At 43.4% G+C, this 26178-nt stretch overlaps 1 long non-coding RNA gene across 1 annotated transcript; it reads left to right on the forward strand.

The window, feature by feature from the left end:
• The first annotated feature begins 877 nt into the window (after positions 1–877).
• On the forward strand, positions 878–20309 carry LOC134160440 (uncharacterized). Its single transcript, XR_009963548.1, has 4 exons — positions 878–923; positions 9535–9736; positions 16159–16231; positions 17535–20309. It is a non-coding gene; the product is annotated as an uncharacterized LOC134160440 (long non-coding RNA).
• The last annotated feature ends 5869 nt before the right edge of the window (positions 20310–26178 follow it).

The raw sequence follows: 26178 nt of genomic DNA on the forward strand, positions 1-26178 counted from the left end.
GCATGGAGACCTCATAGCAGCCTTCCAGTATCTGAAGGGGGCCTATAGGAATGCTGGAGAGGGACTCTTCATCAGGGACTGTAGTGACAGGACAAGGGGTAACGGGTTAAAACTTAAACAAGGGAAGTTTAGATTGGATATATGAAAGAAATTCTTTCCTGTTAGGGTGGTGAGGCACTGGAATGGGTTGCCCAGTGAAGCTGTGAATGCTCCATCCCTGGTGGTGTTCAAGGCCAGGTTGGGCAGAGCCTTGGGTGGCATGGTTTAGTGTGAGGTGTCCCTGCCCATGGCAGGGGGGTTGGAACTAGATGATCTTAAGGTCCTTTCCAACCCTAAAGATTCTATGATTCTATGATTTTCTCCACGTACAGAACACTGCCAGCGAGGTACAATTCAGGGCACAGGCTGTGCTCCCTTACAGCACTTCTCCCCCAGGGAGAGCAGAGGCTGTGGTGGGGATGCACATGCTGTTGGGAGGAAGTGCAAGTGCTACCAGCAGGAGTGTCTCTGCAGGGGAATCAAGGGAGGAGAGAATATTTTACATCTCCAGGACCTTCAGCTCCTGCTGCATCTGGACACTGACATTTCTCTTCTGATCACAGCAGCCCAGGGGCTGTGGAGAACAACAGTCCCTTTTTAAAGCAGCAGAAAGGAAAGATAAGCACGCATCTGCGAAAATTAAGAGCATTTGGATTTACACTGAAGGGGAGAGGAGAGAGCTGTTGGTTGTTTTTTTTAAGCTTGGTTTCCCAGAGAGCACTAGGGTTGTGCAAACCGGCTCCCTTCATGGGTTATTTCCTGAGAACCCAACCTGCAGCCATCTCCCATGTCTCAGGGACTTCCCAGAGGCTGCTCCCCTCCACCCTGGGTCTGCTGTCTTCTGAGGCAGTAGTGAACCATCAGGTTTGGATTTCAGTCTGTGGGTGGGAAAGGGAAATGGCCTTTGCCATTTCCTAAGCATCACCTGGGACTGAAATGAAGATTGTGACCTGCTAGGTGGAGGCAGACAAAAGCAAGCCAACTGAAGAGAGCAGCACAAGGATGCAGGTCCTTGCCCTATTCACCCAGAGGCCATAAAGTTGGGAAAAGTGCCTTTCCTGGAGTTAGTGGAGGCCACAAAAGCAAAAGAGCTATTTGTGATACCAGGGGTGGGACTGTCCACCTCAGCAGATGAAAGCTGCACATGCTGGTTTCAGCTGGGATAAAGTTAATTTTCTTCCTAGTAGCTGGTACAGTGCTGCTTTTTGGCTTTAGTCTGAGAACAATGCTGATAACACATTGATGTGTTAGTTGTTGCTAAGTAATGCTTACCCTGATCTTACCTGAGACTTTTCAGTCTCATGTTCTGCCAGCACAGGAAGCTGGGAGGAAGCTGGGAGGAAGCTGGGAGGAAGCTGGGAGGAAGCTGGGAGGAAGCAGACACAGGACACCTGACCCAAATTAGCCAAAAGCTAATTCCATACCACAGCACATCATGTCCAGTATATAAGCTGGGGGAGTCACCTGGAAAGGATCAATTGCTGGTCAGGTGGGGCCACTCATTGGTCAGCAGGTGGTGAGCAATTGCATTGTCCATCACTGCTGTTTATTGTTTTTTTTTTCTTTTCCTCTTTAGTTTTATATCTCTGTCCCTGTTATTCCCCTTATAAATAGCAGTATTAGTAGTATTATTATATTGTACTTTAGTTATTAAACTGCTCTTATCTCAACCTGTGGTTTCTACATTCTTTTGATTCTCCTCCCCATTCTGCCTGGGGCAGGAAGTGGGGGAAAGGAAGGGATGAGCAAGTAGCTGCATTGTGCTGAGTTACTGGGTTGCTCTAAACCATGAGGTTGTGCCCACTTTTTTACTGGTTCTTGTCCCCCTTGTAGCTTATGCTATGAGTGACTCTCTTCACTTTTACCAAATGACGGTATCAACTCATTCACACGTGTTATAATCTGGATCCAGGCCATGTATTGATAGGATAAGAGGATTCTTTCAGTCAAGAAGTGTTTTTCCTTCACATTCAAGCATGTACTCACCTGGTTTCCGTGTCACCCCTGCAGGATACATCCTGAGAAGATCCATCCACCTCTTACACAAAATAAAGGAGCTCTTTATTTACAGGCCTCCCTGCTCAGTGTGATCTGGAGCCTAGGCTGCCCAACAGTGTTTACATCATCAGGCAAAATCACCAGAACTACATTTGTGCAGGATTTTTTTACCTCAGAATATCTTTTTAATTTATAAACCCATTGATCTTACTCATCTCCCAGCTGGGTCCAAAATCAGACTCTGCATTTGCTTAGTGTTCCTAACAACCTGGCAGCACACATTAATTGTACACACATGGTTATAGAATATGGCTTTATAAAGGAGGGAGTTTTACAGCCCTCAGTTTTAGAGTGTCCCATAGTACAATTTAAGAGTAGAGCAGGGCTGGTCAAGTCACCACATGCTGATGCTTCAGAGAGTACTGCAGAAGCAAGCAGGAGTCATCCAAGAAAAGATTTGGTCCAGGTGCTTCAAAAAGGACTCAAGTTCCTTTAATGAGACAAAGCTGACAGAGCAAGAAGTGTATTACCATTGAAAAGGAGAGAAATGTCTGTAGGAAGTGAAGGTTTTGATGGTTTTGAAAGTTTTCTGCTCAGCCTGATTTGTGCTTGGTGCAGTAGAAAAGGAGGGCTGGAAAGGCAACTTTTCACCACCTCTGAAAACCTGAACAATTTTTCTCTAAATACCTGAAAGTAGATTTAGAAGCTCAGCATTAGCCATTAAGCTTTGTAAACGTTGGCCAATAAAAATGACAGGTTTTCCCAGGTGTATCTTAAATACAGTGTTTCTTGTTGTAACCTCATTAAGTGAGAAGCATGATAGATATTCCTTTAGCACATCCTTTGTGTTTCTGCAGTCAGTTGTCATCTATCTGTTATTCCCCACATCATTTATTTTATTGTGTTACTCTCTCCTAAGCTCTAGAGAAGGTCCCAGACAATTCTAGTGCTGCAGATATGTGATTTTGGCAGGATCACTCAATTGCTGTTCCTCAGAAATAATCCTGCCTTGGCACAGGGATAAAATGCTGCAGCATATCCTTTCTAATTAGTTGTGAATGCTGAAGGGAGAAGCCCATTACACTGCAGGACCCTGCTCTCTGGAAGGTGGTGAGAAAGCATCTATTGACAAAAAAAAAAAAAGAAAAAAACCCCAATCAGATGTAAATAATCCAGAGAACCTTATGGAAGGTGAATTAAATTTCAGATTGTTATTATTCATCTCGATTGTTCATGAGCAGGGTGAACTAGACTGCACTGAGCTCAGAACTGCCATGACAAAGCTTCAAACCAGTTAATTTAAAAATACCTCTGACTCTCTGCACCGTCCCTTGCTTCCTGTCTAGATACCTTTTGAAAATACGTAGTCTCACACTCTCCCTGTCTGGGTTTTGATCTAATACATGCCTACAAGTGCCACAGCCTATTAACAAACCTTCAAGCTGTTTAGCTGGGTTCTTTGGCAACCAGAGTGCCTGGAGCTGTGAGATGCTGCAAAGAGCAGCTAAATGGGCTAAATGTGTGAACATTTCTGACAATGATGTGTGCAGTGTCACAGCATGTCCATCCTTGTATAACTTTCTGGGTTTCCCACACAATTTAAATCAGGCCAGTCATTTGCAACTTGGAAGCATAGAAAAGAAGGTATCAGAAGACAAATGAAAGGGTATAACAATGCCGCAGACAAGAATATGTATCTACTGGACTATGTCTTAAGAAGGTCTGACTATCACTTTGTACAATCAGCCTATTTATTGGAGGTACGGCAATTCTCACATTACAGAGCACTATCATTTAGAATACAATTTTGATTAATATCACTCAAAAATGAAACATTGAGATAGTTCAGTTCCTTCCAAGGAGGAAGTTCAAATCCATTGGGGAAGTCACAGACAGCATGTGTAAACTCTTTTGCTGATAGAAAATGATGAAATATCCCAGAACATCATTACTGCTCAGTACTTCCCAAAGTCTGTTCCTCCAATCCCCCAAACTAACAGCCCTATGGATTTATGATTTACTGAGAGATCCACAGGTTTCTCAGACCATTCACTCAGCTTTGTGAGGAAGTGAGGGATTACAGGGAACTAGACAAGCAGGTCAGCCAAGGTTCGTGTCTTGACTTAACTGTAAGTTGATAGTGACATTTTCCAGATATTTATGGGGACTTTATCTTGGGAGATGCTCATTTTATAAACACAAGGTAGAATTTCCTGAATTTACGATACCATGTGCGTCCTTGCAGAGTAGCAGACACTTCCATCTCACCAGCTCTTTCAAAGACACTTCAAACATGAAGAAGTGACACCATGCTCTGTAGGCAAGAAGAGAGAGCTGAGATGTGGCCTTTGTCTCCATCCATGCTGCATCCCCCGCCAGCGTTCACGCATGGATCTTGTACCAGACACCTTCCCAAAATGATGCAAGAAAGAGGTGAAGTGTATCTCCTGCCTCTCCACACCAGAAAACTGTGCTTGCTAGCAAGGGATGGACACCAGCTCTTTAGAGTCAACCCTGTAGAATCAACCTCTGGGGAGCCCAGAGCCCCAGCACATTCATTAAGGGGGGTCTCCAAGGCAGCCTGGCATAATTTCTCCTAAGTCTCTGGAAAGCATTGGTAACTGCCTTCTGCTGTGAAACAGAGTCACTTTAAATTTTAAGGTTGATATCAGCAGCAGTGCAGGCAGGAGACTGCCAACTCTAAATCTCTTGCTACTCTTTAAAATGCCAGATGGTCAGTTTATGCAACTGTCTAATTGTTCTTGATAAAAAGCCAGAGGTATGCATGTTGCTTTACAGACAATAAAAAAATTGAAGGTCTGAACCATAGATGGCTTCCAGTCTGGATCCTTCACAACACACTAAGGGATGGGAATAACCCAGCTGAGAATGAGGGCTGGAGAACCCAAGGATTAGAAGAGTGAGAAGTCGCTCAAGAATGTTCTTGCATACACTGGTTGTCTCTGTTCCCAGGAGATATTTTTACTAGAAGTTTAAATTGAGATGATTTTAAGCAGGTCGGTGCTCTGTGGAAACGAACTAGTTTGGCACTAGTTGTAAAATTATGGTCACAGTTGTTACAGATGCTTGATTTCAATACATCTGGTATACTATTTGTTGAAAGATAGGAATAGCTTTCCCTTGAAGAATATGTTATTGCTGCTTACTACAGCTGTTCATAAGTGTTTCCAATAATGATAACCAATCCTGCCAGCCCTCATTATATTATCATTCTCTTTTATAATGCTTAGAAAATTGTGTAGGCAAATTTTCAAATTATCATTGCTCCATTTCCATCTAGTCTGCACCTTCAGAGGATCTGCCCCTCTGATCTGCTGGGCAACAATATGTTCTTCAAGGAAGTTCCACAGACTGTTGGTACACCTGGGAGTACAGCAGAGTACAGACTCAGCTGACACTGTAGATTATTGCAATATGTATAGGTATATCTCTGTAATCTAAATGTAAAATCTATTGGGTGCTGAAAAGAGCCTATTCTTGTAGAACTGTATAGAACCAGGAAGATTTTATACCTGATGTGAGCAGGATGTTTTTCTTTTACAGCTACTGTCTTGTCCAGGAGTATCTTGCAGCTAACAATACTCAAAGGCATAACAAAGCACAGGAATTACCATTCGGCACAGTGAACACCAGCATATAGAGGAGGAAATGCTGCTGTATGGCACTAATATGTTACCTGTTCTAAGATGGACAGGCCTGCAGCAGGACTATAAACTTTCTCTCCTTTGGAGAACTTTCAATTGTTCTTTTTTGAACTTTTCACATGTGTTTGGTCACCTGGTGCTGACACAACTCTATAACTTTGATAAAAGGAGCCAAATGTTTGGCGTTTTTTAATGTAATTCTCTGTAGAGAGAAGTAAAGGGCTTGAATTATTTTGACCATAGCCCATTGTTGTCACTGTCACTTCAACCAACCACATAACTCATTTTGCCTCAACAAAAATATAGTCTGCCAGGCATGGTTTTCTCTGTGTAAAAGAGAGGGCAGAAATCCCATTACCTGCAAACAAGATTTGTGCATCTACCTCTCATACAGAGATTCGGAAAATGTATTCCTATAGGCCTCTGCCCAGGGAGTTTAGTTGTGTTGCTGGTTTTAAAACTGATTTAAAGGTGAGAGCATGAATTTAAAAATATGGATGTTAGCGCTGGGGTGCCCAAACCATGAATCACAGCAACAGCATTTTAGAAAAGAAAAAAATCTATTAACAAATGGGGTTTGTACAAGAGAGCCGTTGGCTTAAGGTACAGTATCTGTTTATTTGAATCAGTTCTGAAACTTGATAAAATCTGGAAATCACTAACATAAATTCTTCACAGTCGTCAGGACAGTATAACCATAACAGGTTTTGGAACCTTTCCTAACACTTCTTTTTAATTCCTTTCCACTTTCATGTTAAAAAGTCAGAAACAGCATCTCTGAGACATTCTCTACCTACACTGAGAGAGAGGGATGCCACCGCCTACCTTATCCAAACATGCATTTGCTGTCTGGATATTTGTTTTCTGCTTTTTCTCAATAAAAAGCAGCATGTTGGGTGAAAGCACCACTCAAACAGGGTTTGACCAGCAGGTCACTTGCCAGAATACACTGTAGTGCCAGTGTAAAGGTCTGTGACCCATTTAGATTCCCAGTGTCTCGCAAAGGCTGTGACTGTAAAACACAAATGGTGTGGCTGCATTTCACATACCAAATGCAATACTTTATCTTCCTGTACAGCACTAACATCCTACCTTGTCTCTCACACAGACTCAGAATCATGTTACACCATCAACAAACTGTAAGTAGTTTACAGAAAAAAATTGCAATTATTTCCTTGCACAGTGCTTCTGGGGAAACACAGGATTATCCTGTTCCCCAATCCTCCTGTCTTTGAGTTCTTATATCCTAAAACATAGGGACTATAAACAGAGGGTAAGGTGAGAATCTCTGAGGGAGTTAATTACTATAGTGTTGGAGCTCTGAGATGGGTGGATGTGTTCAAGGAGTTTATCAGAGGTAGATCCTGCCTGTCAGACAAGAACCATGCACTGTGGGGATCCTCTACCAGTGACAGAGTGGGAATCCCTTGGACACAGTTCTTTCATACCTGTGTCTCCAGATACAGAGATCTGCACCTGCACAAGGATACATTAGGGAATCTGACTGAGAGGATCTGGTCTTTATAGTCAGTGGAAATCTGGATAGTATAATGGATGGAGTCTCAAGCAATTCTCATCTTGCCTTAAACTAGTTGTCTAATATGAAATCAGGATAATTGTAACTTCTCTAAATTCAGAAATATGAGTAGCTAGGACTATAGAGAGTTTTAGTATCAAATGAGCTAGGAGGAAAACATTTCCAACCTTAATAATGGTGGAGAAGCAATAAGATACATCATTTATTAATAGGGATTCTGTGTGTGCTATGACACACCTGGGTGCAAACAAATGGTGCTGAGGCTTTATTACCTTCTTATCTGAAGTTTGCCAGAGTTCACATAAGTGTTTTTGAGATAAATATATTTCCAAAGATGTGTTGCTGGTCCACGCCAGAGGCATTTGTCAAAGGAATATTGAACATGTACATGTTAACCTGAATGGTGGCAAAGGAGCTTTGTGCACATAAATTCTCTTTCTGGTTGGACTTTTGTAAGTGCAGGCTAGGTTCAACAGTGTTTTTTCAAACTCCTTTTGTCATAACAGCCACTACATTTCATCATGAAATCTATTTTCAAGAGGAGATTCAAATCATGAAATATTTTTAAAATGGGTTTATTTAATATGCTTTGCACTTTAGTCATGGTAGGAAATACTTCTTTCAAGAGCATCTGGCTCTCTGGGCTTCAGTTCTCTGGGCTGAACATAGCAAGAATCTTTTGTTTCTTTCAGACTCTCAGAGTTCCTGCCATCTGGCAATCAGGAAAGTGCAGAACAAAAGGATGTTTCCAACAAACACCAGCTTCAGCAAAAGCTTTTTTTTAAGTTTTCAACCAATTTTGGGTCTGCATCATAAAGCAAAAAGAATGGTATAAAATGTGAAGAGCTGTGCTGTGTAAACAGATCACTGTTGATGTGTGTTCCACAGCTGGACTCACGGCCACATTAACTTGTTCTGTTGCGATAAAGTTTTAACATCCAGGTTTCATCTGCCAGCTGATAAATGATGGTAGACAAATTAAAAACAGTTTTGTTAGCAAGAAACAACAGTGTATCAGGAGTCTGTCAATTAGGTGCTAGCACAGAGCGTTGTCATTACACAAATGTCTTTTGGCTATAAATGTATGTCCAGCAACTCTACTAGAAACCTGGGTCTAGAGGATTGCTAATAGCAGCCCGATTTCAAAGTTCATTAGGCTAAGACTTGGCAGAACTGATTCTCAGGACAGATGTGCATTTTTTTATTCTTCAAAAAAATCGTATCAGTCCATTCAAGAAACTTTGATCTAGAATTTGGCAAACAGCTTACAATTCTCAAAGTTTCATATGGACGTTTTTATTCCAAACTTTAGGTTAACAATGGTTTCCTCAAAAAAAAAAAAAAAAAAAAAAAAAGCTCTTGTAAGCCCTTCAAGATAGCTGTATTGGCCTCCTACACTTTTTTCCCCTTCCCCCTCCTCAAATATTGCTTGCAAATGGCAGATAACAAAAATGCATGAACATGCCTAGTAGCCTTGTTGCCATGCTTCAGTGCCAAATTGAAACCATGCCACCCTATAACAAACCTTGACCTGCAGGGTAATTGCTCCATTTTTCATGGTTTCCTACTCTGCTGTGGACATTTCAAATTGCACTGACCTGCCACCCACTATTCCAGACAACTCACCAGCCAGGAGTCCAGCTTTTAAATGAAACAGGGTTTTAACTCCAAAATGGCATGAGGAATTTAACTGCTTCAAGATGTATCATGTATTGCTAACCAAAGCCTGGAGTGCTACCTAATATACAACATCCCCATGGAAATGTCAGCAAATGCTACTGCAGTGCAGAAATAGCAGAAGCAGCCTACAGTACAGGGAACGAGGGGGAAGATTATAGCTGTACTGGTGAGCTTCATTGCTGGAAGTTTTCAAAATAGGTCTGCAACTACACCTAGATTTTTACTGAATCATGTCACAGATTTCCAGAGGTTTTTATGGACTGAACAATATAATTGATGCGATTAAAAAAGGCACTGGATCGTTAAAAGGTATTTTTAGTGGACAGCTAGTCTTTTAAAGCAGCAGCAAGTAAGCCTCAGTAGAGACAGTTTCATGCCAGCATCTAAAACCACAGATTTTCTACAGTCCTCCTGATACTTTTGAAGGTCTCTCTTTGTGCTTAGACCTGGATTAAAATAAAGGTGCTGCAAACGTTTTTCACAGGACCCCAGCTCCTTCAGATTCACAAGGGTCTAATTTTTGCTTTCATTAGTGTTTAGGATATAATATCCTTTTCTAGCCCAAGCTGGTACAAAGCACACCTTGAAAATATAATTGTCCACCTTTTTCTGCAGGCAGCCTGGAATAAGGATTTGTGCCATATAACCCATCTGGGCGTCTAAGCACTATAATATTTAACTCCATTGGCATATCAGTAACAGAGGAAGCCTGTGGCAGAAGAAAATGCTGGCTGGCCCAAAACACCCTCTAAAGCAGACACAGCATGTGCTTAACCAGGCTTAGTGAAGACCAGGCGTAAGGTCTGGCCTCCTCAGGGTAAGTCAGCAGTGCCACTCTGGCCTGCCTAAGGAAAGCTGCTCCTCTGACTCAGGGAGAGCGCACCGCAGTTTTGGGAAGCTAAGGAGCCTCCCTTAATCTGAGCCATCTGGTCTGGCAGGATGAGCCCATATTGCCCCATCAGACAGAGCTCTCAGGTGATGCTTTCAGCTGTCATTGCTGGCATCAGGACAGCATGAAGAGGGACATTGGCTCTCTGTGCAGTGCAACTCCCCCAGATTCTTCTGCTACCCTAAAGCAGAAAAGCATCATTTTAGGAGAGGGCACCTGCTCCTCTTAACTGAAGTCCACTTAGCCCAGCAGGGACTCTTTTGGCTACAAAGAGGTGCTGGGTTTTTGCATTCTGTCAGGCTCTTTAGTATTGTTTCTTGATGAACGGCATTAATAAGGCAGGTGTTTTACCCAGCCCAATTGGTGTTTTGTCCCTGGAGAGGTGTTAGCCAGTGGTGTGAGAGAAGGATGTTCATGTAGTAAATCTTTTGTTATTTAAATAGGAAACATTTTTAATAGGGGATACAGGCAGTGTTTAAAAGCTGCAGAGCTAGACACTCCAGGGATCAGCTGTAAATGAAGGTTAAGCCTTGTGAAGGCTTCTACTTTAGCTTTTTTATTGGGACTGCTATTGTGACTGAGGCCTTGATGTTTTATAACTCTGGCCATATGGTTATGTGGTTTTGGAGAAGAGGGTTTGGCGAAGGGCAGGGGAAAGCATGAAGGGAAGGGAGGTTGCTGTTACTGCTGCAGTAGAAGAAGTATGTTCAAATTTCCCATTGTGGTGTGTCCTAACTTACAGCATATGGGTACCAATTCCACAGTCTTTATGGGGAAATCACATGGGCATTGTTAAATCATTTAATCTAAACTTTGAAAAAGAAAAATAATAAGGTGATTAAGGACAATCTGAAGCTACTTGATAATGTGATACTGAGGGGATGGAATCAACTTTCATTACTGAGCTAGGATGAACACAGGATGCTGAGTGCAGGGAATAGGTAGCTGGTGGGTTTTTCTGATATTTTGCAATAGGGCAGCTGCTCATGTTCTTTCCGCTACAAGAGAGACAGATGCACAAAGAGAGAGCTTCAATGCCTTCTGCAGAGAGCTCTATTATTCTGAGCTGAAATTGAACCATGTTCATTTTAAAGCATTGCAATATAGCCTTTTTATTTCCTCCAGCTGTGGGTCTTGACTTTCAGCTGGAAAGAGGGGGCAAAAAAGCAGGGCAATAGAAGGACTGGAAAAAGTAAAACCGCAGGATGCCTGTCAATACCTGCTCTTGAGTTAGGAAACTCTAAACAGGACTATAATTGAAAGAAATTGAAATCCAGGGAGCGCAAGCGACCAGGAGAGCGGCGACCAGAGCAGGTCGAGGTAGTTTGCGCGGCAGTTCGCGCGGGCAGGCGAGCGGGATGGTGAGCACGCGTTGTATGAGCAGGGCCCGGTCCGGGAGCTCTGCTCTGGCTGCCCCGGCGGTGGCAGCGGAGGCACCCAGACAGAGCCGATGAGAGGGGAGGCTGCAGTGCAGAGCTCGGGGTGTAGAGAGGAGAGTGCCTGCACTGGTCCGGTGAGGGGAGGGTGCGCCATGGGCAGGGCTGCACTCGGTGCTCCCTGATGGAGGTCCTCCTGCAGCAGGGGCTGAGCTGCGGGATGCTGTCAATAGACTGCGAGATGTCAGGGAAGCTGAGAGGAAGCAGGAATGCTTGTTCCTGGCCCGAACTGTGCAGGGGCCTCGAGCTTCCCCTCTACCTCATGGAGGAAAGAAGGAGGCCGTTACCCTGGGAAGCTGGGAATTAGTGACAAAAAAAAACCCAACAAAAAAAAAAAGAAGGAAAAGGACAACCAAAAGCGAGGGGCTTCCCCCTAAATCCCCTGTCCCCACCAGAACCGCTTTGCTGTCCTGCAGGGGGCTAATGAGGAAGCGCACTCGAGCCAGGAACAGCCGGCTGGTGCACTGCTAAAGAAGATCTCTACTGGTGCCGCTAGGAAAAAGCGGCGGTCGTAGTAGCAGGGGATTCTACACTGAAAGGGACAGAAGCACTCGTCTGCCGGCCAGACCCTGTCTCAAGGGAGGTGTGTTGCCTACCGGGAGCACAGATCAGGGATGTTGCAGAGAGGCTGCCTGCTCTAGTAAGTCCCACGGACTATTACCCACTCCTGGTGATACATGTGGGTGCTAGGGACATAGATAGTAGTAGCCTGGGGAACATAAAGAAGGACTACAGAGCCCTGGGGGAGGTGGTTAGGGGCTCTGGAGCTCAGGTGGTCTTTTCATCAGTTCTCCAGGGTAGAGGGGAGGACCTAAAAAAAGCTGGGAGGATTGGCCAGGTTAATAACTGGTTAAAAGGGTGGTGTCATAGTCAGGGGTTTGGGTGTCTTGAACATGGGACCCAAGGTTGTAGGCCAGGTCTAGTGGGGGCTGGTGGAGCTGGTCTGATAAAGAAGGGAAAGAGCAGTTTTGGTAGGAGGCTTGCCAGACTGGTCAAGGAGGCTTTAAACTAGATGTGTTGGGGGAGAGGAACATCATTCCATCCCAACACATCCAGTCAGTTGCCAGAACCTATAATAAATGCCTGGAGCAATGTAGAGATATCCCAGCCGCTCCAGCCAATGAGCCAGCTTCAGTTGGAGCTCGGCTCAGATGCCTCTGTACGAATGCCATTAGCATGGGGAACAAACAAGAGGAATTAGAGATGTGTGCACGTCTACGGGGGTATGATATAATAGGCATCACAGAAACATGGTGGGATGGCTCCTATGACTGGAGTGTCGGAATGGAAGGTTACAGGCTCTTTAGGAAAGACAGGCCTGGCAGGTGGGGAGGGGGAGTTGCCCTTTATGTTAGGGATAGGCTGGAGAGTATGGAACTCTTGTCTGGGGACAGGTGAGCAGTCCACAGAGAGTTTGTGGGTCAGGGTTAAAGGGAGAACAGCGATGGGAGACATTACTGTGGGGATCTGTTACAGACCGCCTGATCAAGGAGAACCCGAGGATGAAGCACTCCATAGACAGATAGGAAAAGCCTCATGCTCCCAGGCCCTTGTTCTCATGGGTGACTTCAACCACCCTGACATCTGTTGGAAGGACGGTACGGCCCGGCACAAGCAATCCAGGAGGTTCCTCGATTGTGTAGAAGACAACTTCCTTCTGCAAGTAATAGAGGAGCCGACAAGGAGAGGTGCCATGCTTGACCTCGTGCTCACCAACAGGGAAGGGCTCGTTGGAAATGCGACTCTACAGGGCAGCCTTGGATGCAGCGATCATGAGATGCTCGAATTTGAGATCATCAGGACAGTGAGGAGAGCGTGCAGCAAGCTCACTGACCTGGACTGCAAAAGAGCAGACTTTGGCCTCTTCAGGAACCTGCTTCGGAAGGTTCCATGGGATACAGCCCTCGAGGGCAGGGGGGCCTGAGGCTGTTGCTTGATATTCAAGATCACCTGCTACAAGCTCAGGAGTGTTGCATCCCAACCAGAAGGAAGTGCAGCAGACCTCCTTGGATGGATAAGGAGCTCCTGAGGAAAATTCAATTGATAAAAGAGGCTTATAATAAGTGGAAGCAAGGACAGGTGGCATGGGAAGAATACAGGGATATCGTCCGAGAAGCTAGGGACCAGGTTAGGAAAGCAATGGCCCAGTTAGAATTAAACTTAGCTAGAGGTATTAAAGATAACAGGAAGGGATTCTACAAGTACATAGCAAATAAAAGACAGACCAGGTTAGGAAAGCAATGGCCCAGTTAGAATTAAACTTAGCTAGAGGTATTAAAGATAACAGGAAGGGATTCTACAAGTACATAGCAAATAAAAGACAGACTAGGGAGAATGTAGGCCCTCTCAGGAAGCTCTCGGGAGAACTGGCTACACAGGATTTGGAGAAGGCTGAGGTTCTGAATGACTTCTTTGCCTTGGTCTTCACTGCCAAAGGCTCTGACTGCACCACCCAAGTCTTGGAAGACAGATGCAGGGACTGGGAGAATGAAGACCTTCGGCCCACTGTAGGAGAGGATCTGGTTTGAGACCATCTTAAAAATCTGAATGTGCACAAGTCCATGGGTCCTGATGAGATCCATCCGCGGGTCCTGGAGGAGCTGGCAAATGAAGGTGTGAAGCGGCTGGCCATCATAATTGAGAAATCACAGCAGTCAGGTGAAGTTCCCAATGACTGGAAAAAGGGAAATATAACCCCCATGTTCAAGAAGGGGAAAATGGATGACCCAGGAAATTACAGACCAGTCAGTCTCACCTCTGTGCCTGGCAAAATCTTGGAGCAGATTCTCCTGGAAGGCATGCTAAGGCACATGAAAAACAACAAGGTGGTTGGTGACAGCCAGCATGGCTTCACTAAGGGGAAATCCTGCCTGACCAATTTGGTGGCCTTCTATGATGGGGCTACAGAACTGATGGACAGGGCTAGAGCAGTTGATGTCATCTACCTGGACTTCTGCAAAGCGTTTGATGCTGTCCCACACAACATCCTTGTCTCTAGATTGGAGAGACATCAATTTGATGGATGGACCACTTGGTGGATAAAGAACTGGCTGGATGGCCGCACGCAAAGTATTGTGGTCAATGGCTCAATGTCCAGCTGGAGACCAGTAAGGAGTGGTGTCCCTTAGGGATCAGTGTTGGGACCGGTCTTGTTCAACATCTTTGTCACTGACATGGACAGTGGGATTGAGTGCGCCCTCAGCAAGTTTGCCAATGACACCAAGCTGTGTGGTTCAGCTGATACGCTGGAGGAAAGGGATTACATCCAGAGGGACCTTGACACACTTGTGAGGTGGGCTGATGCCAACCTTATGAAGTTTAACCATGGCAAGTGCAAGGTCCTACACCTGGGATGGGGCAATCCCAGGCACAGCTACAGGTTGGGCAGAGAAGAGATTCAGAGCAGCCCTGTGGAGAAGGACATGGGGGTGTTGGTTGATGAGAAAATGAACATGAGCCGGCTGCAGTGTGTGCTTGCAGCCCAGAAAGCTGACTGTATCCTGGGCTGCATCAAAAGGAGCGTGACCAGCAGGTTGAAGGAGGTGATCCTGCCCCTCTACTCTGCTCTTGTGAAACCTCACTTGGAGTATTGTGTGCAGTTCTGGTGTCCTCAACATAAAAAGGACATGGAACTGTTGGAACAAGTCCGGAGGAGGGCCACGAGGATGATCAAGGGACTGGAGCACCTCCTGTATGAAGACAGGCTGAGAAAGTTGGGGCTGTTCAGCCTGGAGAAGAGAAGGCTGCATGGAGACCTCATAGCAGCCTTCCAATATCTGAAGGGGACCTATAGGAATGCTGGAGAGGGACTGTTCATTAAAGACTGTAGTGACAGGACAAGGGGTTATGGGTTTAAACTTAAACAGGGGAAGTTTAGGTTGGATATAAGAAAGAAATTCTTTCCTGTTAGGGTGGTGAGGCACTGGAATGGGTTGCCCAGGGAGGTTGTGAATGCTCCATCCCTGGCAGTGTTCAAGGCCAGGTTGGACGAGGCCTTGGGTGATACGATTCAGCGTAAGGTGTCCCTGCCCTTCTCAGGGGGGGTGGAACTAGATGATCTTAAGGTCCTTTCCAACCCTAACTATTCTATGATTCTATGATTCTAAATTCAGGCAAGGTACTGCCTCCCCCTAGAAATACGCACAGTTATTGTCCTTCTCCAAATATTTAAGATGCACTATTGAGGAATTCCTTTTCCACTTGAAATTTTTTAGGATGTTAAAAATATGGGGGATGCCTAGAGTATCCTAACAGAGTGCATGTGGTAAGGTCTGCTATTCCAATATTTTTTATCAGTGGCATCAGTGTGCAAACTTTTCAAAGGCGCAAAAGGGAATTGGGTACTTACTTCCTACCCTGTGCCTAAATCCTCTCTGTGCCACTGGAGACCTCTTCCTAGATTAATAACCAACAAACTCTGAAGAACCCATTTCCAGATGTGAAGCTGGATTTATGATACTAGAAATTCTCAACAGCGACAAAGTACTGAATTTATGGTTCATGTTTGGATTCTTTCAAAAAGGGTCACTTACAGAATTTTGTTCGAGGTTTTCCTATTAATCGATATAAAAGTTAAAATGAGGAGAAAGATCAAGGAGTGATTGGCAGGTTCCCACAGGTTTGCAGGCGCTCACTTTAGTGACATTTATGAAATGTTAGAGAAACTGAGAGTTACCAAAGCATCAGCCCACACTTTGCAGGAAGTCTAAGTCATTTCAGTCTACAGAGAAAATGAAAAGTGTCTGTTTCTTTAAATCTTTAATGAGATGCGGCACATACTGCACCAAGGATTTAAAAGCTAAACAAACATTGGGACCTGCATTACATCTCTCTTCTTTGACTATCTTTAGTAAACAAATGCAGTTTAAAGCATTGTACTTAATGATATTGTTATTAACCCTGTTATTTTTTGAGGCAGTGTATCTCAGTCACTGCACACTGACAGTGTGCAGTTTAGATAGCTCTAGGGATACTTCACAGTTTGTAAGTAAGTAAGCATCAGTGGTGAAGTTGCCAGATTGCTTTGTGAGTGGTAGTGCTCTGGCTTTGCCAGAGCAGATACCTTCCAGCTGCACGCTGACTGCAAAGTAACAAGAAATGGCAAGAGTTACTGAATGAGAATAACTCCTGGAAGTGACATTAGGGTGGCCTCCCTAAAAGGAATGAGGAGGGATAATTGCCTGACATTCTTGGGGCCAGAGCTGTGGCATTTCTCTGAGACCTGCAAATTTCTTCCAGGCTGTCTATGGTACTGTAACGCCAAACCACTAGCAACTCATTACACTCCTACCAGCAAAGCCTGGCCCTGGCAGCTCAGTGCTTTAGTAGCCAATATTAACTTATTATCCTAAGTAAAAATATTTGTAACAGGTGTGTGCCAGACACATTTCCGATCTCATTAAGAAGCTAAAAAAAAACACCAAATAAGGCAAAAGGTGGATTTTGGCTGCCATCCAACAGAACACATAAGTGCATACCTACTTAGAATGTGAAAATTCTCATTACTTTTGAAGAACATATATCTTTAGTATTAGCATTTAGATTATCTCTTGACTTACAGTTGTTGATTTTTATCTTGAGTGTTGTAAAAATGCTTGATCATCTGCCTTAAAGTCTTCTGTCTTGGAGAGATCCTAAGTAGACAGTAAGCTCCATAACATTTGCTGTGTGAAGGCTGACAGTGTGTATGCCTTCATCCCCTACCCCCGGAAACAGAGCTGGGGCCATACTCAGAGCACAGCCTTTCTGAGACATGGCTAGTATGGAGTCTACCTGCTCCGTGTAACCTACAGGCAGAGGAGGAAATGTTTGATCTGCTCTGATCGTTCCTTCCTTTGGAGCTGCTTCATGGCCCCTACTGAGGGCAGTGGTGCTGAGTCTCTCTTGGCTACTACTAAAAGAAACACTGGGTCCCACAACTCAGTATCCTGTATTCTTTAGTTAGGCAATCTTTAGGTTGCAGCCTTAACAAAAGCTTCTTACCCTGCTTCCATCACAGGAGTGTTTGTACCTTGCACAAATACTTTTCAAATAATGTTTAGCTGTTTTGTGTTACACCAAAATACGTGAAATATGTGTCCTCTGAGGAAGGCCTCTGTGGGGCATCTGCAAACTGCAGACTGCCAGTTCAGTCACCATACTATGGTTGTTTGAACTGTCTTTAACCTGAACTGTGAGAGTCCTGGAGTACTTGGTCTAGCAAAACTCCATTGTCATAGTAATGGCCAATTATTTTAAAATAAGCTTTTCATAACCAAATCATAGGTAATAATTCCTTATATCCTTCACAGATATTTCCTTTCAAATCCTTGCTCCTCATGAAGCTGGAACAGCTCCTTGTATCTCAAGCAAACACATACAGAAAAACATAAACTAAGATCTTCTAGACACATGGAGAAGTATTGGATTCACTCCTGCTTGCCTGTTTTTAATTCCTGACACTGCCTATGTTACATAAACAGTTTTCAAGCAGAAATCCCCTTTTACTTTGATTAGTAGTTGCACTTTAAAATCAATTACATAATATATCCTTTGGGAAGGAAACCATTTCTGAGAATAAATGAACAGCCAGCTTTCTGGATCTTAGAAATAGCACTAAGATCTGTTAAAATGCAAACCAGCTGTTCAAGAAGCTCCTCAGAGGCTTCTAAAAGACAGAAAAGATTTGACAATTGAACTTCAAGCAAAAGTGCTTAGGTTAAAAAGTAAGTAATTTTAACAAGACTTTGATGTCTGATTATCTGAAATTAGGAACTTCTTAGCTCACTAATTTCCTCTGGTTTTCATAACCGAGTTCATTAGCTAAACACCAACTGGACTTCAAGGAGTGTATTGATGTGACACAAATCACAAAAAATACAATTTCTTAGGAGGCCTTGTAAGGGGCAAGAAGTAGTTTTTGTTCTATTCATCCAACTGCATTTGTGCAAAAGCTCTCTGTGCTGTGCTAGCAACCCGAAGCTGTCCTTCCAAATCAGTGGGCTTTGGGTTTTAATCACTGCAAGTAAATGAGCTATTCTAGTTACCAAAAGAGAAACAGTTGCCAATCATAGTAGAGAAGAAAGCAGACCCACTGCAGGGCATGAAATTAAATTTTCCAGGTAGTAGCCAGTAATTGATACCATAATGTGACCTTTGCCAATAGCAGCCAATTTAGAGCTGCGTGGAACCGTAGCCGAAGCAGGACAGAGGCTATGATCACCAGCACGCTTGCTCAGCAAAGACAGTGCTCTCTGCCTTCACTGGCAGGTAGACCTGTGCCTTTGTAATTCATACGAAGCAAGACTCTCACCTGATGCAGACAGCACCCCAGGAATATCTTTACACAGACCTATTTTTAATAACATTTTTTGTAACATGGCAAAATAACAGTACAGTAAATCTGCATACAAATTACAAGGAACTGACAGGTCTCCTTAATACTAGCATATTTTATGTGCCCTTAGTCAATGACATTTTTTTCCTCAAGCTCAAAAACTAATGAAGAACCTGTATCAGTAATCCTCATTTTATTCCCTATAGAAATCAGGCACAGGGGGATTCTACACCCCTTTTAAATTGCCAAAGTCTCTGGGTTTCCACTGACTAAATAGACAGTGAAGCTGGGGATTCCCATGTGAGATTCTCTCTCACCCTTGAGCCATACCCACAAACCAAGCCACCTGAGTGAGGCACACATCTGGCCCAGCCATCCTAGATAAGAGAAACAAGCATTGATGGAAAGGAATTTATCTCAGCTGCAGGCTCAAGCAACTTCCAAACGTGCCCGTTTCAGATTCACTACTGCTCAGCATCACCAAACTCCCCAAATAAGCACATACCAAAGAAAAGGAGGATCAGTCTTTGTCTACCTGCTGAAGCCAACAAAAGCCTTTTCCAAGAACTTCAGATGAAGACCTCAACTGTCGTGTGCTATCAATGAAATAAAAAGTAACTTTGCCACCAGCACCACTCTGCCCAGATGACACTACAAAACTGAAAGTACACATAAGGTAGTCTTTGTAAAGTGTCTTTCCCACCTTACAAAATGCAGCAGCAGCTTAAAGCAAGTCCCCATGCCCACTACTGAGGGACTTCCTGTGGATTTTCTCCAGCACATTTTTCTCCATAAAATCAATAGGACTACATGTGCATTTAGAAGCAGGCAGTATTCAGCAGATAGGTGTCCGAAATAAGACCAGTATCACTGGGGCTTCCTCATGAAGCGCCACTTATATTACCGAGTATCAAATCTGCTGCTGACAATTTTACTGCTCTACTGTAGAAACAGTAATGCATTCTCTCAGGCCACTGAAATCTGAAGCTGTGCGCTGAAGACAAAAGCAATAGACCTGAGAAATGCTGAAAATTCTATCAGCTCGGAGAAAATAGATACATATCATTTAGAAATGTTGCTCCAACCCTAGTTGTTTCCCAGATTATTTCTTCTTATAAATATGCATCTATAATCAGACATGAAATTCTAGATATTTAATTAGAAATGCCTCCCGAGTTTGGGCTTATTAGAATAAAAAAACAAGTGCAGAAGCAGAAAGAGATTTAGAAAAAAAAAATCCCCACACAATTAGATATAGCTCTCTCAGCCATGTCATTTTGATTGCAGAGGACTGGAGTCACAGCTCCCTATTCAATTTAGATTGCAATCAGATTCTAATTCAGATTTCAATTAATATTCTAATTTTAGGGAAAAAATGCTACAATAGTAAAGAGAAAAATTACTTGTGAGGACTCACCATACAGGATGTAATGAAGGTCAAAGTTCAGAAATGCAGGGATGAATGGAAACCAGCACGATAATGAAATCACACAATTTCATTACGATCATTGCGTGCTAGGGAAGGGCAACCAAGCAGGAGATGTCCTTTCCCCTGTCACTTGGATGGCTACAAAAATAACTTCTCAACTCACTGTCATTTGACCTTTCTGCAAATGAGACCAATAGCTATCACAAATTTCTTCAACATGCTGGTAGCACCGACAAAGGAAAGATGACACTTGGCAGTCCTGCTGTCATAGATAGAACTCACCCTCAGACTGCTGTCACTGAATTATATTACACAAGCAGGAAGGGCTTGAGTGTCCCTGGACAACAAAGAATTTTGTTGCTCCAGGATGCGGATGAAGTTACTTCTTGGCAGAAGATATGTGTGACATGTTTCCTTCCACCCGTGCACCCACCTGCATGTACACACACAGACCTTGTTTTCTTCCTGGCACTGTGCAAATCCTCTTCTGCCCAGGGTGATGTACTTTCACCTCCTGTGCCAGCCCCCAGCACTTCTCCTGCATCCTCTCTCCTTGCAGCCTTTCATTCATATGCCTTCTGCACCCACTCTTCTGGCCCAAACAACCCTGCAAGGTAGCTCAGTTAAATAGGTAAATCCACGGGCAAATGGCTCCTGACAGCCATCAACATGTAGAATCAGGTAGGCATCTGCTTCTGTTTGGCTTTCAGGTTGGCTGTGGTCTTCTGCTTGTTCAGGAACTTCCAGCAGATGGTGAAAGCCAGCCCATAGTGGTAATGGAAAATCAGAGTCCTGAGGAACTATGTACAAAAAATAAACATTTTCCCTGTTTTTAACAGAGAGTCATAAGGAGTTTCCTGTGAAAACCTGACTATAGAATATGCCATGGCTAGAATGGGAATTTCGTGTGAAAATACTGCTCGTAATTGTAGTGTGGAAAATACCTCAGATACTGTACAGAGGTGAGATACAGAGCACAGGACAACTTTTAACTGACAGCTTAATCTTGATAATGTGTGGTCCCGAAGCCAAAAAAAAAAAAAAAAGGACATAACACTCTGCTATTTGTCCATGAATATTGACATGCAGAGTAGAGGAGGTAAAAGTGCAGGAGGCACTGCCTGCTGAGGCACCAAAAGCCAGGGCTTTCTAGCAGGGATGCAGAGGCCAGGCATTGAGAGACCAGGGCCAGGGGTTACCTGGGAGCATGGGCAAATGTCTGCATCAGAAACTGAGATGCCAGAGCTCTTGCTTCAACACCAGCTCAGGTGAAGTAGCCCTTAGCTTAGCAGTGTCCCAAGCTGACAAAGCCTTCCAAAAATTAGGACTTATTATCTGAACTCCAGACTGTCAGAGCAGTGGTGAGCACCACCAGCCCTGCACAGCCTAGCCTGCACCTTGGATGCTGCCCTGTGCTTCCCCCAGTGCTTTCCCTGCCCACTCAGTCTTCCCCCCAGCTGCTCCTGCCATCCTCTGTTTCACAGTGTAGTTGTACCTGTGCCTGACATGTTGAAAACCACATTCTTGTGCTTTCCTTTCCATTTTAGAGCCACTTGCTAATTGAAGGGGAACTGCAAGCAGTTTGCTTCTTGGAGAAGTCTGATTATGGGGCCCAATGACTGGGATTATGCTTTCTGTGTTCACCTCCCCTTGCCATCACTCCTCTCCCTCCCTTGCTGTCGGGTTTTAGTTTTTTTTCAAGCTATGGATTTCGGTGTTAATCCCTAAAAGGGGTGAGAACAGATAGCCTGCCTCCTGAATTTACTCATCAGCTAGATAACTACATCGTGAAATTCAGCAAACATGTTATTTCTGTCCTAATGAAGTCCTTTTTCAGTTGAGCTAAAGTACACCCCTGGCTAGCCTTGGTAGACCTGAACTTTTCAAGGTGCTTTGTGTGGAGATTGGCAGCTAGCCCAGGGCAAAAGTGTTCTGCATAGAATCAGGCTGAGACCTTGGTGAACTAGCACAATGAAGAGTTCAGTAGCCAATCAATAAGACAGCCATCAACATCAACTTTAAGGGCGCCTTTTAGGGAATGTGATTAATTTTATGATAACATCTATGAACTAATAGTTGAGTGCTCTCAGAGCTTTTGGTGAAAGCAATTATTTAGATGTGTGGAGGTTATTGTTCTGTCTACATCAAACACTGAGGGAAATAAAGTCTAAAAACACCAGAGTTCCTTCAGAAGCAACAATATAGGCTGTGTGCATGTCCCAGCTCAATGCTTGTATTCGTGCAGCCATGTGAAGCTTGGTGTTAATTTTTTGAGACCTTCCTCCCTAATCACTTCTTCACGGCACCAAGCAGCACCCACCCCACAACAATATGCCCGGATTAGAGCCAAAAATTCCTCAGTTTATGGCTACAGTTCAATCTTTTTGTATGTTTCTCATTTAGATACAGATCAAAATTGGAGGAAGTGTAAGAGGCTTTCTGCTTCTCGAGGTGGCAAATTTCTCACAAATTCAACAATTTCCCTGGCATTTTTGTTTTGGGATGAAATCTGACACACAGATTTTGAAATTTTGAGAGATTAGCCCTAGTCTCTATTCAGATCTGAGCTGTAAACTACATCAACCTTGTGCAAAGTCTCATTCAAACCCTGCATAAAGTTGAAGAGGAACAGAAATATATTCCAATCTTATTTTAGGACATTACTCCATCCTATCTCACAGACTTTTACAGTTATGTTCATTAATTTTCTACTTTCTGTCACCAATCCTCTATTTCAGCCATTTCAGAATACCCCCTGAACCTCCTTTACTGTGAAATCTCAGGCAGGTTTCCTTTTCTCATTGTAGTGATAGTATAATGGATTTTTTAAAATCTTACTGATGCTGGGAAGTGGCAGATTTTGTTAATGACATTTTTGTGTCATGCTGGCCTTCTTAGTAATCTTTTTACATGGTGGTGGTGAGCAAAACGTAGCGCAAGTGAAATGATATTTCAGTTGAAGTCTTTTGGTCAGGAAAGAACCAATTTCATCCTGCAACACACAAAAAATAAATGGAAACATCAGAAGATGTGAAAAAGGATTTTGCACTGTTAGAATTTTTTTTTTTTTTTTAAAAAAGACTATGTCTATATTTATTAGGATTATAATTTGTGCTTAACTTGTGATTAACTTTTCACAAGAGCATCTGGAAATAGAAAGGGGCCAGTTATAGACAGTGCATAGTCTTGAATTCCTAGAATACTGCAAGAACTGAAATCTGCAGGGCACCATCTGTACTATTGTTTGACTGCTGAGAATCTTGAAAGCAGCCTTTTTACAAAGAACCACTGTGCTTTAATTACAAGTTTAGGGGAAATAAAGCCAAAGAAATTTCTGGCAGCACCCACACTGACAGGAAATTCAAACATCTTCAAGCACATAAGCCAAGGAAGCTGCTGAAACTGAACTCATTTGGAGCAGGGCTTAGTTTCGATATGTGTGAGATGAGCCCGAGGCTGGAGGTGCTTGTGTCAAACAGAATGAAAGAGAAGAAGCAGCAGGAAGAGGGCGAGGCTGATTAGAGCACCAGAATATACTTCTGTGAGTATTTGGTGGATATTTCCATGCCTACCCTACTGCCTCCCTGCTCCTCCTGCATCCCTGCAGGAGTCTTTTGTTCTTGGGCATGATGCCAGCCCTAAGCAGAGTAGCTGGGACTTGCCCGGTAGGAAATCAGCATTTCCTTATGCCCTTTGGGGCAGACCGTGCTCACAGGGTTGGCATAAATTCTCCTTTCCTGTATGTGCCAGCTACTTACAGAGACTGACACTGTCATTTTATGCCCTTTCCACATATCCTCTGCTTGACACATGGTGCACCATCTCCTCAAACTGTTAATCATCAGTACAAATTCCCTCTGGCTTCCTCTGAGTTGTTTTCAAAAAGATCCCACTTTTTTTGATCTAGCTGTATATTTATTCTTTCTGATCTCGTTTGCATTTATGCACATAACACGCAGACACATCAATTTTGCAACCACTATTAGCATCAACTTAAGGTGAACTCTAGCAGACAAACAAAACACAGCCCATTTTGATCTGCCAGGCTTAAATGGGTAGAATCTATTGAACTAAAAGGAGTAACTGCAAGATATTGCAACAGATTGTGAACTAAATCTTTTAAATATTGGGTAAGCTATGATTACTGGGGACCAACACCCTTGAAAAATTAAAATGTGCAGAAACCCGAATTGCTTTTCTGAGGGGGGGGGGAGCAAAACCCAGCCAAGAACAAACCGCAAAAAAGCTAATGTCCCCATAAATAAGCTATGAAGACCTTTACTCACATTCAGTTGTTTGACTCAGGTATGCCACATTTCACTTTCTATAGCCATTGTGTACTTGATTTGCCTGACATGCTCGTTGTTCTGGATGGGTTGTTCTTCACAACTCAAACAAATCACCATGTCCTTTTATTTCTAAAATGAAAAATCTCTTTGCACTCCAAAAAGATTTTCTATCTTGGCTACTATCAAATATTTTCTTTCCTCACTAATAAAGCATCTACATAGTTCTTCTATTCCTGAAAATGACATCTGAAGGACTATTTGAGCTGAATCGGTGATCCTAGCTAGTGACTCACCATCAAGAAAGGCTTTGCACAACAGGCTCCCCGCACACCGCTTCCTATGCAAAAACTGGCAGCAGTGTCCTTCACTGAGCTCCCATCAGCTCTTTAGAAGGGGCAAAATTGCAGCGACCTATAGGCCCTTCCTGCTGCTAAACAACCGGTGAAAATTTGCAGGGGCAAGAAAGACTGCAAACTAGCATGTAGTGCAGCTGGCACATTCTCATAGGTAATCTGGAGGAACACTCAATGGCAGGGTGCTTGCTTTGGGTCTCATAGCTGAAGGGGTTGAAGGTGCTGCTCCTTCTAGGAAACAGCTGAGCTCCTAGTAATGAAGGACGTCTGCTGAATTTAGCATTTTAAGGTATTACTAGTAAAACTGCACCAAATGCAGCATTGAGCCTCCTGCATATTCTCTGTATGGACGTTGTTGAAACACTGTCACAGTAGATATAACATTCATGTCCAGAAAATCATGATTGCAAATCAGTGCACAAACAGATTCTAGCAGACCAGGGAAAATTAACAGCTGATTTTTGTATTTTCTGAATGCACAAATCAGTTCCTTGTTTTGTAGGGTACAAATACTTCTCTTGCCTGAGCTGAAACCAATGAGTTTTCATTTCTATCTAAGAAATACAACCCCTGACCTCTTTCTTGGCACCAAATGCTATTCTGCTGTCTTCTGCTACTTGCCCCTGTGAGTACTTTTCTTCAGCCTTCAGGGAGCTGGGCTGGCCCTGTAATGACAGTGATAAATGTAAAATTCAGATAAGAACAGGCTCCTTTGCCTCAGTTGCCCTTTTCTAGGCTAAATTACCTCTATCCTGCCTCAGCCTCATCTGGAAGTGCAATTGGTCCTCAGCGTTGCCACCGACTTACTGTTCCCCAGCTTTCATGCCTCCTTTTTCACCTTCTGCTAATGGCTGTTTCCCCTAAACTCTTCAAAGCAGAATAATACATACTTTGCAGTTTGGTTTGTATATGTCTTTAATTAAATCTTCCTGTTCAGCCTAACTAATCTCACACTTTCTGCAGCCTGCAGATTAGTTTGCTGTTCATTTCCACAGCTCTCTGATGAGACAGGCTCTTTTCCAAGTCTATGATATTGCTTTCATGGCTAATTTACTTTCCTTTGTTAGAATATGAATTTTAGTAATCTACTCACATTGCAAATCCTCTTCATCATGTTCTTAAGGATTTTTAAACTTCCAAGAAATTAAACTGTTCCTCTTTCTTGCTCAATTTCATACATGTTACAATTTGCTATAGCGTGTTTTATGGTGCAGTTATCCAGGAGTACCTGTGGTAATATGTATTTATTGGACAGCCATAATTCTATCATTATGTAGCATTCTATAATTCTATAATATTGCAGCACTAGCCAAAGATTGTATATGGAAAAACAAGAATGGGAGTAAGTTCAGCTACTTCTTGGATTCCCCTTCACAGCTTATTAAACAGTTGGTGTTCAGACTTCAGTGGGAGCAAAGGGGTCAGCTCTGCAGCCGATGAGAGCAGATCGAGCTCAAGCAATTCCAGTCCTTTTATCTCTGTGCATTAGCTGAGACTGACAAGTCAGAAACATTTGGCTTCTTCAGAAAGAGAAAAATCCTGTTTCCA

This window comes from Pezoporus occidentalis, unplaced genomic scaffold, assembly GCF_034315485.1.
Source record: "Pezoporus occidentalis ecotype Australia unplaced genomic scaffold, CSIRO_AGI_Poc_V1 ctg16, whole genome shotgun sequence".
Lineage (NCBI taxonomy): Eukaryota > Metazoa > Chordata > Aves > Psittaciformes > Psittacidae > Pezoporus > Pezoporus occidentalis.